Below are 14769 nucleotides of genomic sequence, written 5' to 3'. Positions count from 1 at the left end.
CCCTTCCCTACCTCGCTTTCAAGCCTTTTTATTTGTATCACAGGCCTTGCTGGGACCAGACATCCCAGAAAGGAGGTACGGCGTCCTGGTTTGGTGTGTGGGCTCAAGGCTCGCTGCCTGGGTTCAAATCCTGGCACCTGCTGCCTGGGGAGCCAGCACAGCAAGGAAAGTCCGGCTTTGCCCAAGAGCAGCAGGACCCGAGTGTCAGGAAATGAGGAACGCGGGAGCCAGAAGGGCCCTGAGGCCATGCTGGGGAGTCTGGAGGTAATGGAGCTGGGAAACCACTTGAAAATTTAATACTATAATAAATAAGAGCCATGAATAACATTATGATTTGGTGAAAACTGAAGCAGGTGTAGAGTCAATTCCCAGAGAGAGTGCCAGAACCCACTGATGGTATGTGAGGCCATTTTGTATGGTATATGGATGAACACTTTTCATTTTTATGGTAATAAATTCATTTTAATGTGCATTATAAAAATAGACATAACTAGCCCATGAATTTTGTGATTTTCCATTTATGAGTATAATATAAAGTCCCTTTTTTAAAACAGATGCATTTAAATAAAAAAGCAAGTTGGTTTAAAGAAAAATACCAAGCAGGCTGCAGGCCAGGGGGCAAGCAGGTAGAGCAAACAGCCAGGGAGCTGCGTGGGAGTCACTGGTTTGGGAATTCCGGTCCGTGGGAACACTCACAGGAGCTGTGTGATCTCAGACAAAGTGCTTGAGCTCTCTGAGCTGTTGTTTCCCCATCTGCAAAACAGAGGCAGAGGGTCCACCTTGGTGAGGATGAAAGGAGATTTGTTTATTTCCTCCTTTCCCTTCCCCGGGCCAGCCTGCTCCCCACCCCCACTGCCTACCCTCAGGCCCTTGGGAAGAGGCACAGTCTGGACTTGAATCCTGATCCATCTGATCCTGGCTGGGTCCTGGCCACCCTCTTCCTCCCGGAAGCCCCGGAGTTCTGATCAATCCTTAGTTCTCGCAATGAGTAGCCCGCTTCCAGCCCATGTGGGGCCCTGGGTGGGAAGGGGAGGCTCAGTCAGTCCCTACGGGTTGGAAGCCCATTCCTCATTATTTGTATCCCCTCCAACCCTCCTGAGGAAAGGATGCTTGTTATCCCAAATGTCAGACCCCTTGGCCAAGGCCGCTGAGATCAGCAGAATAAAGAGACCCACATGCCCTCCCTGGAACTTGAGAATCTATGTGACCTGACATGGTAAAGGGACTCTGCAGGTGTGATTAAGTTAAGAATGCAGACGGGAAGATAATCTTGGACTATCCAGGGCCCAATATAATCAAAAGGAATCATCAAACTGTAATCGTAATCATCATCAAGAAAGTAATCATAAGTGAAAGAGGGAGGCAGGAATACTGGAGGCAGACAGATCAGAAGATGCTAATTTGCTGTCTCTGAAGATGGAGAAGGAAGTAGAGTTTCCCCGTCTGAAACAGACGCACCCCGCCAACACCAGATGCCAGCCTCTCACTGGTTTTAGCCCAGAGAGAGCCATTTTGGACTTCTGTCCTCCAGAAAAGTCAAGTAATAAAGTTGTGTTGTTCAGCCCACCAAGCTTATGGTCATTTGTGACAGCAGTGACAGGAAAGGCATCCTGGCCCTCCCTGGACCCTGGGTCTCCTGGACATACCGCGGAAGCCACGGTTCCCATGTTGGGCATGTCACGGACTTCTCTGAGCCTCAGTTTCCCTCCTGCCACTTATCAGACCATGAGCACACCCATCTCATCATCTGGGAGGGTGAACTAAGGACATGTCTATGGGGGTGGCAACCCTCCCGCTCCCCTCACCCCTCTTCTGCCCTTTTCCATGACAAATGACACATTTTGGGCTTCTCCAGACTTCTTTCTAACCTCTTTGCCGGCTGGTGGAGAGTTTGCAAACTGGAGACCTTCCAAAGTCCAGATAAGGAGAAGGGCAGTGCTCCGTGTTCCTGCAGTGGCCAGCCGGCAGGGACGCACCTGCCGGCAGAGTTGTCCTCCTGAGTGTCCCTTCTGACAATGGCATCTGCCAGGACTCCCCCTTCCTCCAAGGTCACCGTTCATCCCCAAAACGTCTTGTCCTGCTTCCTAATCTGCTGCCACACTCTATTCTCATTTCCACGGACGTCTCACTTTCCTTAAAGTTAGTTACATGTGAGCTTTCTTTGTGAAGCCCGAAGAACATCTCTGGGACTTCTCTCTTCCCCCACGTGCCTGGAGGTAAAAATAAAACCTGCCAAGACTCTAACGGCTTTCATATTTAGACAGAGAGCTGGGGAGTCTCATCCTTTCAATTAACCTGAACTACTTAGGAGGGCCCGGCTCCCAGTAAGGACTCAACGGGGGGAGCTACGCTGATAGGATTGTTGCTCGGATCAGTCACTAAACCCCTTTCCCAACTTGTAACTCAGTTGAGCCTCCCCCAGTCCCAGCCTGGAGAGGAAGTGGGTAAAGAGGTGTCTATCAGCCCCTGGCAGGCCCGAGAGGTCGGGGGCCTGCCCGGGGACACACAGCAGGCCAGCAGCGGAACCCACATGTGGGTCCCGCCTGCCTGGGGATGCCCATGGGTGATGCAGCCACAAGGGGTCGCTCGGGGGCTCTCTTCCAGGGGGGCTCCCAAGTGCCCTCAGCAGCTCACCCTGTACAAGGGGTCAAGCTTCCTGCCCCACCACGGGCCTGTGATCGGCTCCTGGCTACCCTCACCACCTCCCCCCAACTTTTGAGATTTGGAGCTGGGACCTGCAGGGCCAAGGTCAGTGGCATGGAAAACACGAGAAATCACCCAGTCCTCTCTCCCCTGTCCATCCCCTGCAACCCTACCCGTTCCCCAGGGGCTGTGGGGCCTGCCCATGCAGCCTTGGGGTAGCTCCCCTACACCCCTGTCCTGCGGAAGGAAGCCAGGCCTGGACCTCAGAGGGTCATCCTGGCAAGAACAGCCCGCAGGCCCCAGGCACGGGGAAAGCAGGCTCTCCTATGACCAACTGGTCACAGGCTGCACTGAGGGGTCTAATCACACCCTATACTGCTCTGGGGAGCTGCCAGGGGCCGTGCAGGCAGAAGGGCCCTAGGCAGGGGGTTCCACGACGCGGCACCACGGTCAGAGATGGTGCCGGCTACAAGCAGAACGAAGGGCTGTGCCAGCCAGCACGCCCCCCCCCCCCCCGCCAATTCCCAGCGCCTCCCTCCTCCTGGCTATTAATCATGCCCTTGGAAAGCACCTCAGAGATCCACGTCCCTGAACAGTTGGTGCTCAAGTCACACACCTGCCATTCACACCACAGTAACGAATGAACTCACTGGGGCATTTCCCCCAGACAGGGGATTTTCACTTAATCAAATAAAAACAACAACAACCAAACAACAAAAATGACAGGTCCCGCTAAGGGCCAAGGCCCTGGAAGAGGTTTAAAGAAAGAGAAAGGCAGAGAGAGAACTGCTATATATGGCTCTGGCCGATGGACTGTGAAGGGCCTTCCTGGAAATCTATGGCTGTCCTGATGAAGAAGGGACGGATCCACAAGTACCTTCTACCCTCCTTCCTAACGCCTGGATTCCTGCCAGGGATGCAGGCACAGTTCCTAGAGCGGCGGCAGCTATTCTGGAAGCATGAGGACAGAAGCCATACTCGAAGGGTACGGAGGGAGAGAGACAGAGCCCTGGGCCCTGAGAGTGTCACAAAGCCTCTGCACCAGCCCTAACCCTCTTCTTCTAGATGGTTTGTCATATGAGAAAAGGAAACCCTGCCCAGGTCTTCTTCATTCAATATCCTTGAATATCCATTCCCTGAGAGACTTGTGGTCACTGCTTGGGACATAGCAGCGGACAAGACAGACAGGGTCCCTGAAGACTCTGGTGGGGGGACAGTAACAAGGACCCACAGAAAAGAGTCCACGTCAATGAGGGATAACCTTCACTTCGCTCTGTGGCCTGAACTAGGCCAACTTCCGGTCTCACCAGAACAGACACAGTGGGCCCTGGGACAGTCCCCTCTTATTAGAACCCCGTCTGCAACATGGAGGAAGGGGTCGCAGCCATATTCTCAGAGGCCTGGTGGCTCTCGGTCAGGCCCTCCGGGCCAGGCAGGTAAGCTCCTCTGAGCAGCTGTACCCCAGGTCTAGATGCCCTCTGGCCTGATCAGGCTGTGACAGGCCTCAGATTCCTTGGTGCTGAGTAAAGGGCTCGGGGGCCCCAGGGGGCTGGCCCAGGTCTCCTGACTGCCACCCTTTAAGGGCCACCAATAAATCTCCACCAACTGCTGAAAGCTGGGTCCCCAGACAGCTGCAGGCTGAAGAGGCCGATTGTGGCCAAGGCCTCTGGCTGCCCTCGGCAGGCCGGGAAGCCAGGCCATGATGCGGCCACCATCATATCATGATGCTGCCCCGGGGCCACCAAACCTGCTCTGGTGACCCCAGCCACGGTAGTCGCCAGCCCAGGTCAGCCACTGACCCTCACCACCACTGCCCCCAACACAGCCCTGCGTCCACCTCACACTCTGTGTGCCTTGAACACCCTGGAATGCCAAGCTGGGTGTGGCCCCCCTCTGGTCTCCCCCCTGCCCAGCATCCCTGTCTCTGCACCTCTGCCTCCCCTTCCTGCCAGTCACCAAGCCCTGTGGATGCGGGATCCCTCCCACCTCCCAGATCCCTCTACCTTTCCCTGTGCCCATGGCCAGGGCCCAGCCACCACCTCCTCCCCAGGACACAGCTGTGGAGAGAGGCCGGGGTCAGAGAAGCAGTCCCTGGATTAGGTAAGCTCTGGGAGCCAGGAACGTGTTTGTTCGGCCCAGGGGCTTGAGGGGCTGGACCTGTTGTCAGACCTGGGCCTCGGGGCCCTCTGTCCCCCTGTGACTGAGGAGCAAGCGGACGATTCCGTATATAGTTGTAGCCTCAGAAGCCACGATCAGTGAACACTTGTGCGGGAGCAGCAGCACGGGCCAGGCGACAATCCCAGCTCTCAGACACAGACCTGCATGTTGTTCAACAGTGAAAGACGCTGGACAACCGAGGAGACCACTTAGGACACGTGTTCACCCCAAAGGCCGCACACCCCACCCTCCCCAGACTCTGCACGGTGCCCGATGTCCCCGCTGGCTCCTGAGGCTGCCCTGATAAGACACCCCTGTTCAGACCCCGCCACAGCCACACAGGCCCGAAGGCCGGGTCTGCTCGCGTGACCCCTCCAGGGGACGGTGCAAGCGCACGAACGTGACAGGTGACCGCACCGCTTGTTTGAACGAGCGGCACTGAGTCTCCACCACCTGCCGAGCCCTGAGCCAGGCATTGGGGATGGAACCATGAACAAGACAAGCAGTCAACGAGGAGCTGCGGGCAAGCGGCCGCCACGTGCACCAGGTGACCGCTAGATCTCGGCCCCCACTCATAAAAGTCGGAGCGGAGGCCTCTTACCTCTTGGGTCCGCCTCAAGCCTGGGCCAGCCCAGACCCCAGGTGGCAGCTCCAGTGACTCCGGCCAAAACCCAGCTGGGGGAGGCAAAGGCCAGGGATAGTCACAACAGTAGTAAGAGCGGCACACGGAGCCGGGTAACAGTACCGTTTCTTAGTAAAAGGCATCATCGAAATGGCACCTGTGATCTTAAAATAGCTGTCCCCTCAGTTAGAGGGGTGTCAGGTGTGGGGGAAATCCACAGACCCCTGAAGGGGGCAAGCCCAGTTCACTTCTCACCTTTGACCCTGCTAAGCTGTGCGACCTAGGGCCAGGCTCACCACCTCTCTCGGTTTTCTCATGTGTAAAATGGATACAACAATAGGTTGGCCTTTCTTGCAAAATTATTATAAAGATTAAGATAATGGGGGCGCCTGGGTGGCTTGGTCAGACGAGTGTCCAGCTCTTGGTTTCAACTAGGGTCGTGGGATTAACCCTGCTTCGGGCTCCACACTCAGCATGTGTCTGCTTCTCCTTCTCCCTCCCCCTCTGCTCCTCTACCACCCCGGCCCCCCAGTCTCCTCTATGAGGCATCTATCCCTCCCCCAGCCCATCCTCTTTCCCCACCGCCAGACATACTTCCTCAGGGCTGATCTGAACACGCCCTCTCCGGCTCAAGAACATTCAGCGGCTCCCCATGGCCTGCAGGACCCTTTCTCAGCAGCCACTAATCAGAGGCTGTCCCTCTGTCTGCGCCAGGGCAGGAAAGCCAGGACCTCCTCTGAGGTCTTCCGGATCCTACAGCAGGGGCAGCTATGAGGCCCAGAGCCCCTGCACAAGCAGTGCCCCACCCCTCAGAGATACCTAGGCCATGAGGGCCCAGGGATACAAGTCTGAAGATGTCACGGCTTCACCGGCCTCGGCTCCACCCCATTCCCCTAAAACCCCACTACACTGGAGGGAAACGTGGGGGTGTTTGTGGTTGGACAAGTGTGCTATTTCCCATGGGGTTAATCTGATGTTGACATTTTCCACCCCACCCCTCAGCCGCTTTGCTGAGCAGCTCGGCTGTGTGCTCCTACCGGGGAGGGCAGGAGTGGGGGGTGGGGGAACCGAGCTCTGCCCCCGAGGGGGTTCCCAGAGATGGCAGCGGGCACTGCTGAAGGGGCAGCTTGGCAAAGCACCTCAGGCGGGTTGGCCTGACACATGCCGCATCCCATCTCACCCTGTGAATGTGCTATTCTTGTCCCCATTTTACAGACTACAAAACTGAGGATTCCAGCGGTGAATTGGTTCACTGCGTGTACCTTCAGAATTGAGATTTGGTCTTGAAGTGCTTTATACTTTGCTCCACACCGCAAGGCCTCCTGATGCTGCTCAGGACCCTGAGATCATGACCTGAGCTGAAGGCAGAGGCTTAACCCACTGAGCCTCCCAGGGGCCCCGGCTGACATTGCTTTCTTAACCCTTCTCCCTATGGGTAAAGGAATACCCTTGCCATTCACTTTTTTTTCTTAAGATTTTATTTATTTATTTGACAGACAGAGATCACAAGTAGGCAGAAAGGCAGGCAGAGGGGTGGGGAGGAGCATTCACTTTTTTAAAAAGATTTTGTTTATTTATTTGAGAGAGAGAGAGAGAGCACGAGCGAGGGGAGGGGCAGAGGGATAGGGATAGGGACTAGCAGACTCCTGACTGAGCCCGGAGCCCAACGCGGGGCTCGATCCCATGACCCTGAGATCATGACCTGAGCCGAAGGCAGACCTTTAACCAGCTGAGCCACCCAGGCCCCCCCACTTTTTTTTAAAGATTTAATTTATTTTAGAGAGTGTGTGTGTGTGTGTGTGTGTGTGTGCAAGTTGGTGGGGAGGGCAGAGGGAAAGAATCCCCAAGCAGGCTCCCCACGCTGGCATGGAGCCTGGCTCCATGTCATGACCCTGAGATCATGACCTGAACTGATATCAAGAGTTCGATGCCCAAACAGCTGAGCCACCCAGGTGCCCTTCCCATTCATTTTTTTAATTGATTTTGAATAGATAACAAAGGCACATGATATAAAATTTAAAGAACAGAAAAGAATATAAAATGAAAAGTGAGCATTCATCCCACCCCCATCCAATAGCTACCCCATCATCCTCTCCTAGGGCAACACTATTACCCGGTTTCCGGTGTTTCCTTCCAGAGATTACTATGCATGTACAGACAGCCATATGTGGACCGTAACCAGAAATAGTAGCATATCTACTACAATAGTAGATATCATTGTATATGTGTCAATTTCACACTGTCAGGGACATGGTGAGACAAACCCCTAAAAGCTGAATTACTCAGTTAAAGGATAAGGACGGGCCAATTTTGATCATTATGGACAAATTGCTCTTCACCGAGGTTGAACTTACATATACTCCCACAAGCAATGTAAGAGTGCCCGTTTCCCACATCCTCACCAACACAGTGAGTTATCAAACTTGGAATCTTTACCAGTATGATAGATGAAAAAATGGCTTGCCTTGCAGTCAGTCCATTTTATAAGTTAAGACTATCTTCATGTGTTTAGGAGCCATTTGTGTTTCTTTTTCTATAAACTGTCTGTATCCTTTGTCTGTTTTTTTTTTTTTCTGTTCATTGTTGATCTGTTTCCTATTGATCTGAAGGTACTCTTTACATATTAAGGAAGTTAATCTTTTGCCAGTAATGTAAGTTGCAAGTATGTTCACACAGTTTATCTTTTGGCTTACCTATGAGTTTTTTCACCATTTTTAAAGGATCCTTGAGTATATTGATATTTTAGGTTATAGTATCTGTTAAAATGTCAGGTTATAAAACTATTACTACCTGGTTTTTTTCTAGTGCTTTTATGCTATTGTTTCTGTGTCATTTCCTCTTCTCAATTACTTGTGTGTCCTGGTTTGTACCATTTTTCAGGCCCTGATTATACTGTCTCTTTTTTCTGCTTTTGTGTTAGTCTGGAGTGGAGGCTGAGTCAGGCAAGGGAGAAGCTAGACATGGAGTCGGTATCCATTATGTGTGTCCACAGGCTGCCTGGGTTCCTGGAAGGGAAGGAGTACAGATACACAGGAGGCCACGTGCTGTGCAGGAAAGAGCATTGTACCAGAAGCCACTTCTGTTTTCCTCACCTTGTGTCCTGACTTGCTTTTCCGTGCCTCAGTTTACACATTGTATGAAATCAGACATTCCCCCCACCACCACCATGGATATTCAGTGGCTACTTGTGGAAGGATATTGAACAGAAAAAGCAGAGAGATTGCACAAAGAGGAACAGTAGGGACCTCCAGAACCAGCTCGGCTCCTAGGCCACAGTGCACCCTCCTCTTCTCTAAGAGTCAGATTGAGAAGCCCGTCCTAGATGCTCACCAAGCTCCCTTCCTGCTCCTTATCTCTACCCCACTGCCGAGCTCTTTATTCTTTGCGACTGGAGGCTGGAGTTCAGCCTGAGCTGTGGCAATCAGGGAAGACCTCCAGGAGGAGGAAGACCTCCAGCCAGGCTCTGATGGGCTGAGACCTGAGTCTTGAATGCAGCCTGGAAGCCAAGCTTGAGAGGAGGGGTGTGTCCTGAGCCCCTGCTTTGTAACACACAGGCTTACCTTACTTGGCCAATTGTTACTACCACCCAGTGAAACCAGCAGGACTGGATTCCCATTTTACAGATGAGAAAACTGAGGCTTTAAGAGGTTGAATAGTTCACCTGGAATCCTACAGCCAGTACATGAGAGAGCTGGGGCTCGAATGCAGGCTGAGGATGAGCAGAAGCTTGATCCTGGCTTCTTCGAGGGCTTGGCGGGGGGATCAGGGAGCCTGGGCCAGGGTGAGGACAGTGGTTGGTGGCCCATGGCTCTCCTTCAGGGCAGGAGGGTGGGTGGGAGAAGCATCCGGAACTGGGAGATAGGAGGCCAAGGGCCCACAGATGAGGCAGGAGGTGGGCGGGCCAGGTACACAGCTCCACAGCTGGCCCCACACAAAGGCTGGAACAGGGACCACGTCACTCCCAGGCTGGCCCAGCCCACTCCCTGCTTCTCGGCCCACGCGTCAGCCGAGGCTTGCAGAGCTCATGGCAGGGTTTCCCTGGGCCTGGGTGCCACAGCCCCGGCCAGGCCTCCATCTCCACTGCAGTCCTGTGGCGGGGACAGAAATCAGGGAGTGGTCCGTCCTTCTGCCTCGAGCCAGCTACTCAAGAAAACAATCGGGGGGCCGGCACTTCCTGTCCCTATGGCACTGTGGGTGCTCTGGCACGGGACACACACCTTCCTGTCCCACGGCCCTCGCTCCAGCCGGCACCCCGCAGCGGCTCACATCACACCCCACCTTCCGTGCCTGCCCCCCAACTCTTGAGTTCGAGAACCTGACTTGCTGGGGTGGACGCCCTGAAGCTCAGAGCGGGGCTGTGTCCTGGGATAGGGGGTGTGTGAGGGAACGAGGGGAGGAGTCCTGGAATGTGGCCATGACGTCCTGGAGCCCCACAGTGGAACGGACTAGAACTCAGGATTCCTAACTCCCACTCCTGTGCTCACTGACCTGCCTTTTGCCATCTCCAGGAAGCCCCAGGAGGAGAAGCAGAGACCCCCCGCCCCACAAAAGGAAAAGCATGGAGACATGGATATTCTTCTGATGGCTGGTCCTACAGCTCACACTGTGACCCAAGGCGGGTCCCAGCCACCTCCAGGCCCCCGCTCCCCTGGCCCCACAGGCGGAGCTGGGCCCAGTGACATCAAGGGCTCCTGCGAGCACCTGAGTCCGCCTCTCCTCCTCCCTCCCAGAGAGCACAGGGGACAAACGGCCCGTTCCCCGGACCTGTTCCGCGCGAGCTCATATTGACGTAGGGCTGTTGCCTTTGGCCGTGTGCGGGGGCTGTGTTTGCTCTGGCGGGACCCCCGGCCTGGCTCACACCCCTCTGGGCTTCAGCTGAGCTGGCCAGGCCGGGAGGGGCCAGGTGGAGCCCGCGGGCCCCATGGGCTGGGAGGCCAAGTGGAGACCACGAGAGGCCCAGGGCACAATCCCATGACCCCCACCCACCCAGCTTTGAAAGCTTCTAGTGTGTTTAAAAAAAAAAAAGAAGGAGAAGAACAGCCCAAATACAGTTATAAAACACCTGGGGCATTTTAATGTTGTGTTTCATAAATAAACCCTCTCGGCGCCTACACACACTGTTCTCCCTCATGTGGGAACCACACCGCCAACTTAAACTCGAGACCCTTCCTTGAAGAAACGACCAATTCCAGGGTTGGGCCAGGGGCAGAACGAGGTAATAAAACGTCTTTTGGTGCCAGGAAGTTAGGAAGTATTCGAGAATGACGGGGACACAGGAGACAGCACGAAAGGCCTCTCCAGCCCCGCTGGAGCAGCAAAATAAAAAATGTTGAGTAACGCGCTCTCGTGCCCTGAACACAGTCCTCCCTGTGGAAACCCTAAGTCCTCGCTGACATGAATAAACGAACAACTGAATTAAAAGTTTGATGAGTAAGGGCCAATTTACATCGCCTCAAGGTCCCTCCCTGTGAAATGCGTTCTCCTTACGAAGGGGACAGAGGAAGGGGACCGTTTTGGGGTGGGGGGCGAGGTGCAGGAAGGCAGGCGGACCCCGGTCAGTGGATCTGGGGAACCTCATCAGCATTGTTTGTGGGGACAAGGTCCCTGCAGGCAGGAAAGAGACACTATCAAAGGGCTGGGTCTTCACGGGAACAGCTTAACCTCCCATGGTTAAGGGGCATAGATTTTGGTGCTGTACTTGCAAGTTTCCTATGTATGTTTGAGACGGTTAGAAAAGAAGAAGGTGGAGCCGGGGTGGAGGGGGTGGGTCATGACTCTGTTTCCAGCCCAGACACCCAGAAGAGGCCAGGAGGAGAAACAAGCTGCCTCGAGAAAGGCCGCCTCCTCCTGCCCCCTTCATCTCCTTCTGTGTTCCAAGCACCTCCAGTGAATGTCCAGAGAGGGCACAGCCCTGCCCAAGGCCACACAGCCAGGAGGCAGCCAGGCACCTGCAGCTGCCTTCATGGTGTGCTTCTCTTTCCCCACTCAGGCCTTCGGAGGCCTCCCCAGGATGGTGAGCAGCCTCTCATTCTCGGGGCGGACAGCAGACGGAGAGGGAGCCAGCCCTTTGCTCCGCCTTATCTGCACACCTGTTAGTTAAGTTTGTTCTCTCTCTAGGCTGCCATCCCCCATCTGGACCAAGGTACAAGCTCAGTCTCTCTAATGCTCTTACTAGTGGCTTTCTATGCAGCCAGGGACAAGGACTTGGGTTTGGTTCCTCCGCCTCCGACCTGCTGGTCGACCTTGGCCGGGTCACTTAACCTCTCTGTGTTTACTTCCTTGTCAGCATGTGGAAGGATAACATATTCAAATACCCACCAGTGCCTCTCTCCCTGGAATTTCCTGGGTTCCCACCCTGCCTCCCGCCATGCCCTGCCCCCTCTGCAGTCCCCACGGGGCAGCTGGGCGTGCTGCTGACCTAGGGAATAACACAGAAGAATGCAGACAACACAGGAGTCGGATTCCCTGGCTTCTGAGTACAGAAAATGGGGAAGCCCGTGCTCTGAGCCAGAGAAGTCCCCCAGCCTTAAGAGCAGGTGGACTTCTAAGCTACAGAGGAGGCAGGCCAGGAGCCATGGTGGGAGCTGGGAGGCTGGGGGTCCCTGAGCCTGTGCTGCAGTCAGAGTTCGACACATGGCTCTGGAGACCCAAGACAGAGGGAGGGACCCAGGACGGGCCGAGAGCAGAGGTACCACCTGGCATCGGAGCCAAGGACACGGCCCTCCCCCAGAGCAGATACAGGAGCCGGAGCCCCGCCCCCTGGCAGGTGCCCCGAGACCTCTCCCCCCAGAGGTGCAGGTGCAGGGCCATGCCTCCCCTGTGCCCTTGGAGGCACAGGCAGAGCAATGACGTAGACCCAGGGACCCAGGGTGGCTCTCAACAGGACGCTGTGATCAGGAACAAGGAGGACCCAGCAGGACTCCGCGGGGAGTAGACAAGAACAGGGACAACGCACAGAGAGTGACAGTGTCGGGGTCTCATGGGCCCAGTGTCCCAGGGCCACCTAAACCCCCAGACCTTAGGCAACCCAGAGGCTAGGGGACCGACAGTGACTCCTAGGTGGTGATGTTCTCATGACTTCGGGGCCGAAGACACTAAATAGGAATTTGGGTCAATCCAGAAAACAGAACGAACACTGCCTTTCTCACACATCTGTGTTTGCAAATCACGACTGCTCCCCAGCCCACGTTCCGGGGGGGAAGCGAACAGTCCAGCAGCGGGCTTGAAGCAGACCCCCACCGGCTGGGGAGGCCGGCCGGGCCCCCGCACCCCTCCCCGCGCTCAGCAACGGTCTCGGTGGGCCTCAGTGGAGGTGTTCACACCCCGGCAACTGGCGAGTCCCAGTAGCCAGAGAGAACTGCGGCAGCTGCCTCTGTTCAGAGCTCCTGTTTACCGGCCAATGCTTGGATAGAACCTGCCCTGCGGGGTGGTCAGGACATGGAGAAGATTCTACAGCGGGTTCAGGAAGCAGCGGCTCCTGCCGCTGTTTTCCTAACAGAGAGACAAGCGGGTCCGGCCCCAGCTCCAAGCCCTGTCCCTTCCCTGTCCCACTGCTGGGGTCAAGTTTGAGGGACCCCCTAAAACAGCCTTTTCTTGAGGATGCTACCCTGGAAGATTTGCCAGTCCCCGGAGGAGGCCAGCCGGACCTTTACGGGCTCTCCCAGGTGAGCCAGGAACACGTCGGTCTCCGGGCAGGACCAGAACTAGCAGCGGGGTAACAAGTCCCCAACTGGGGTGGCCAAGCCAAGAGGGAGAGGCACCCCCGGGCACCCGGACACTCATCTGGAGCCAACTTTGGAAGGACTACAGCACTTCCAGGGGGAAAATTCCAGAGTTGTTTTGTCCCGTCCCATGGGCTGTGTCTGCATTTGTCATCAGCCGACAGGAAAATGGCTTTCTTCCTGGTCTCGAGCTACCTGGAATGCCCCGTCACACACCGCGGAAGCCTCACAGCCAAGTGACACTGGGATCCTTTGTGTTATTTTATTTTTGTTTTTAATTTACTTCGGTTCAGGATGCCCCTCCCTGGCCCAGAGGCCACACTGCCATCCATAGAGCAGGACACTTCAAGACCCTGAGCCCACTCCACCCAGCCTGGGCTTAGGGAATCCGAGGTCTCTGCCGGATTCTGGCCACTGACCGGCCACGGAGCCAAGCAGAGTGGTAAACGAGTGTGGGTGGGGGATTTCCAGGCCTTGATGGGGGGGTGCAGTTTATTTGGATGAGGACAGAGAGCCCTGACCAGGTGTCCCAAATAATTCACGTGGCCAGGGCTGGGAGCCAGCCCCTCCATGGAAAATTTAAATTAATTCTTCTTGGCTGCAGGTCCAGACCTCCTGAGGGGCCACCTGGAATCACCTGATTGCTGGGGCTCTGCTGGCTCCGGAAGCCCAAGGAAGCCAGCCCCCGGTCTCTGGGCTCCCTTGTGGAGGCAGAGGTCAGGGAATGTCCCCAGGAGGATGACCCAGCTGCCAGCTCCTTGAACTGCCCAGATGTCCCACCTCCAGCATCGTGCAGGAGGGGAAACTAAGGCCAGAGAGGGCAGACTAAAACCCTACGAGCAGAAGGGAGGTTTGCCCAGTCCCTACAGGTGTTGGGCATTTCATAAGGGCAAATCAGCCGGGCCAGTGGGCATTGAGTGATGAATCGGGGAGCAGAATGAGGGAGCTGCCGAAGTTCAAAGACAGGGAATCTCGGCTTGAGTCAGAGATGGGCCTTGCGGGGGCCCCACCGGTGCAGGTGCGCGCAGGGTGCGCGCAGGAAAGACAAGAGGATGAGAAAGACCCGCCCAGAAGCAAGGCAGGCAAAGGCAGAGGTGGGGACACACGATCCCCCACCCCGACGCCACTTGGCAGACCACAGAACACAAAGCACAGATCTTGTTTCACAGCAAAAGGCCACCCCCGGGCCACACGGTGGGACAGTAGCATAGCTGGGCTTCAGCCCCATCCCTGATCCCGAACAGCGTCCCCTGACCTGATGCTGCCCACCCAGGGGCTGGAGGAGCCAAGAATGGGCCCAAGGACCCCACCTCTGCCCTGCAGCACCCTGCACTTGGACCTCGGCTGGAAAGGGTCTGGCCTTGGAAATTTTCTTGTTCCCCAGAGTCCTCAGGGAAGAGAGAGCCTGGGGCCTCAGAGTCAGACAGGTGGAGCTCCGCTCAAGGTTTGCTGATGGCCACGGCCAACCTCGTTGAGTTCCCCGCCGGCCGGGTGCAGCATCTCATCCTGCAACGCTCGGAAGGCAGCGCTGGTATCACCCCTCTTTACAGATAGGGTTCCGGGGCACAGAAGATAAGCAGCCTGCTCAAGGTCACCCAGTATTAAGGGACCAGTCCAGGAGGTCAG

The sequence above is a fragment of the Meles meles genome, chromosome 1, assembly GCF_922984935.1.
Source record: "Meles meles chromosome 1, mMelMel3.1 paternal haplotype, whole genome shotgun sequence".
Classification (NCBI taxonomy): Eukaryota; Metazoa; Chordata; class Mammalia; order Carnivora; family Mustelidae; genus Meles; species Meles meles.
This window is presented reverse-complemented; position numbering follows the sequence as displayed.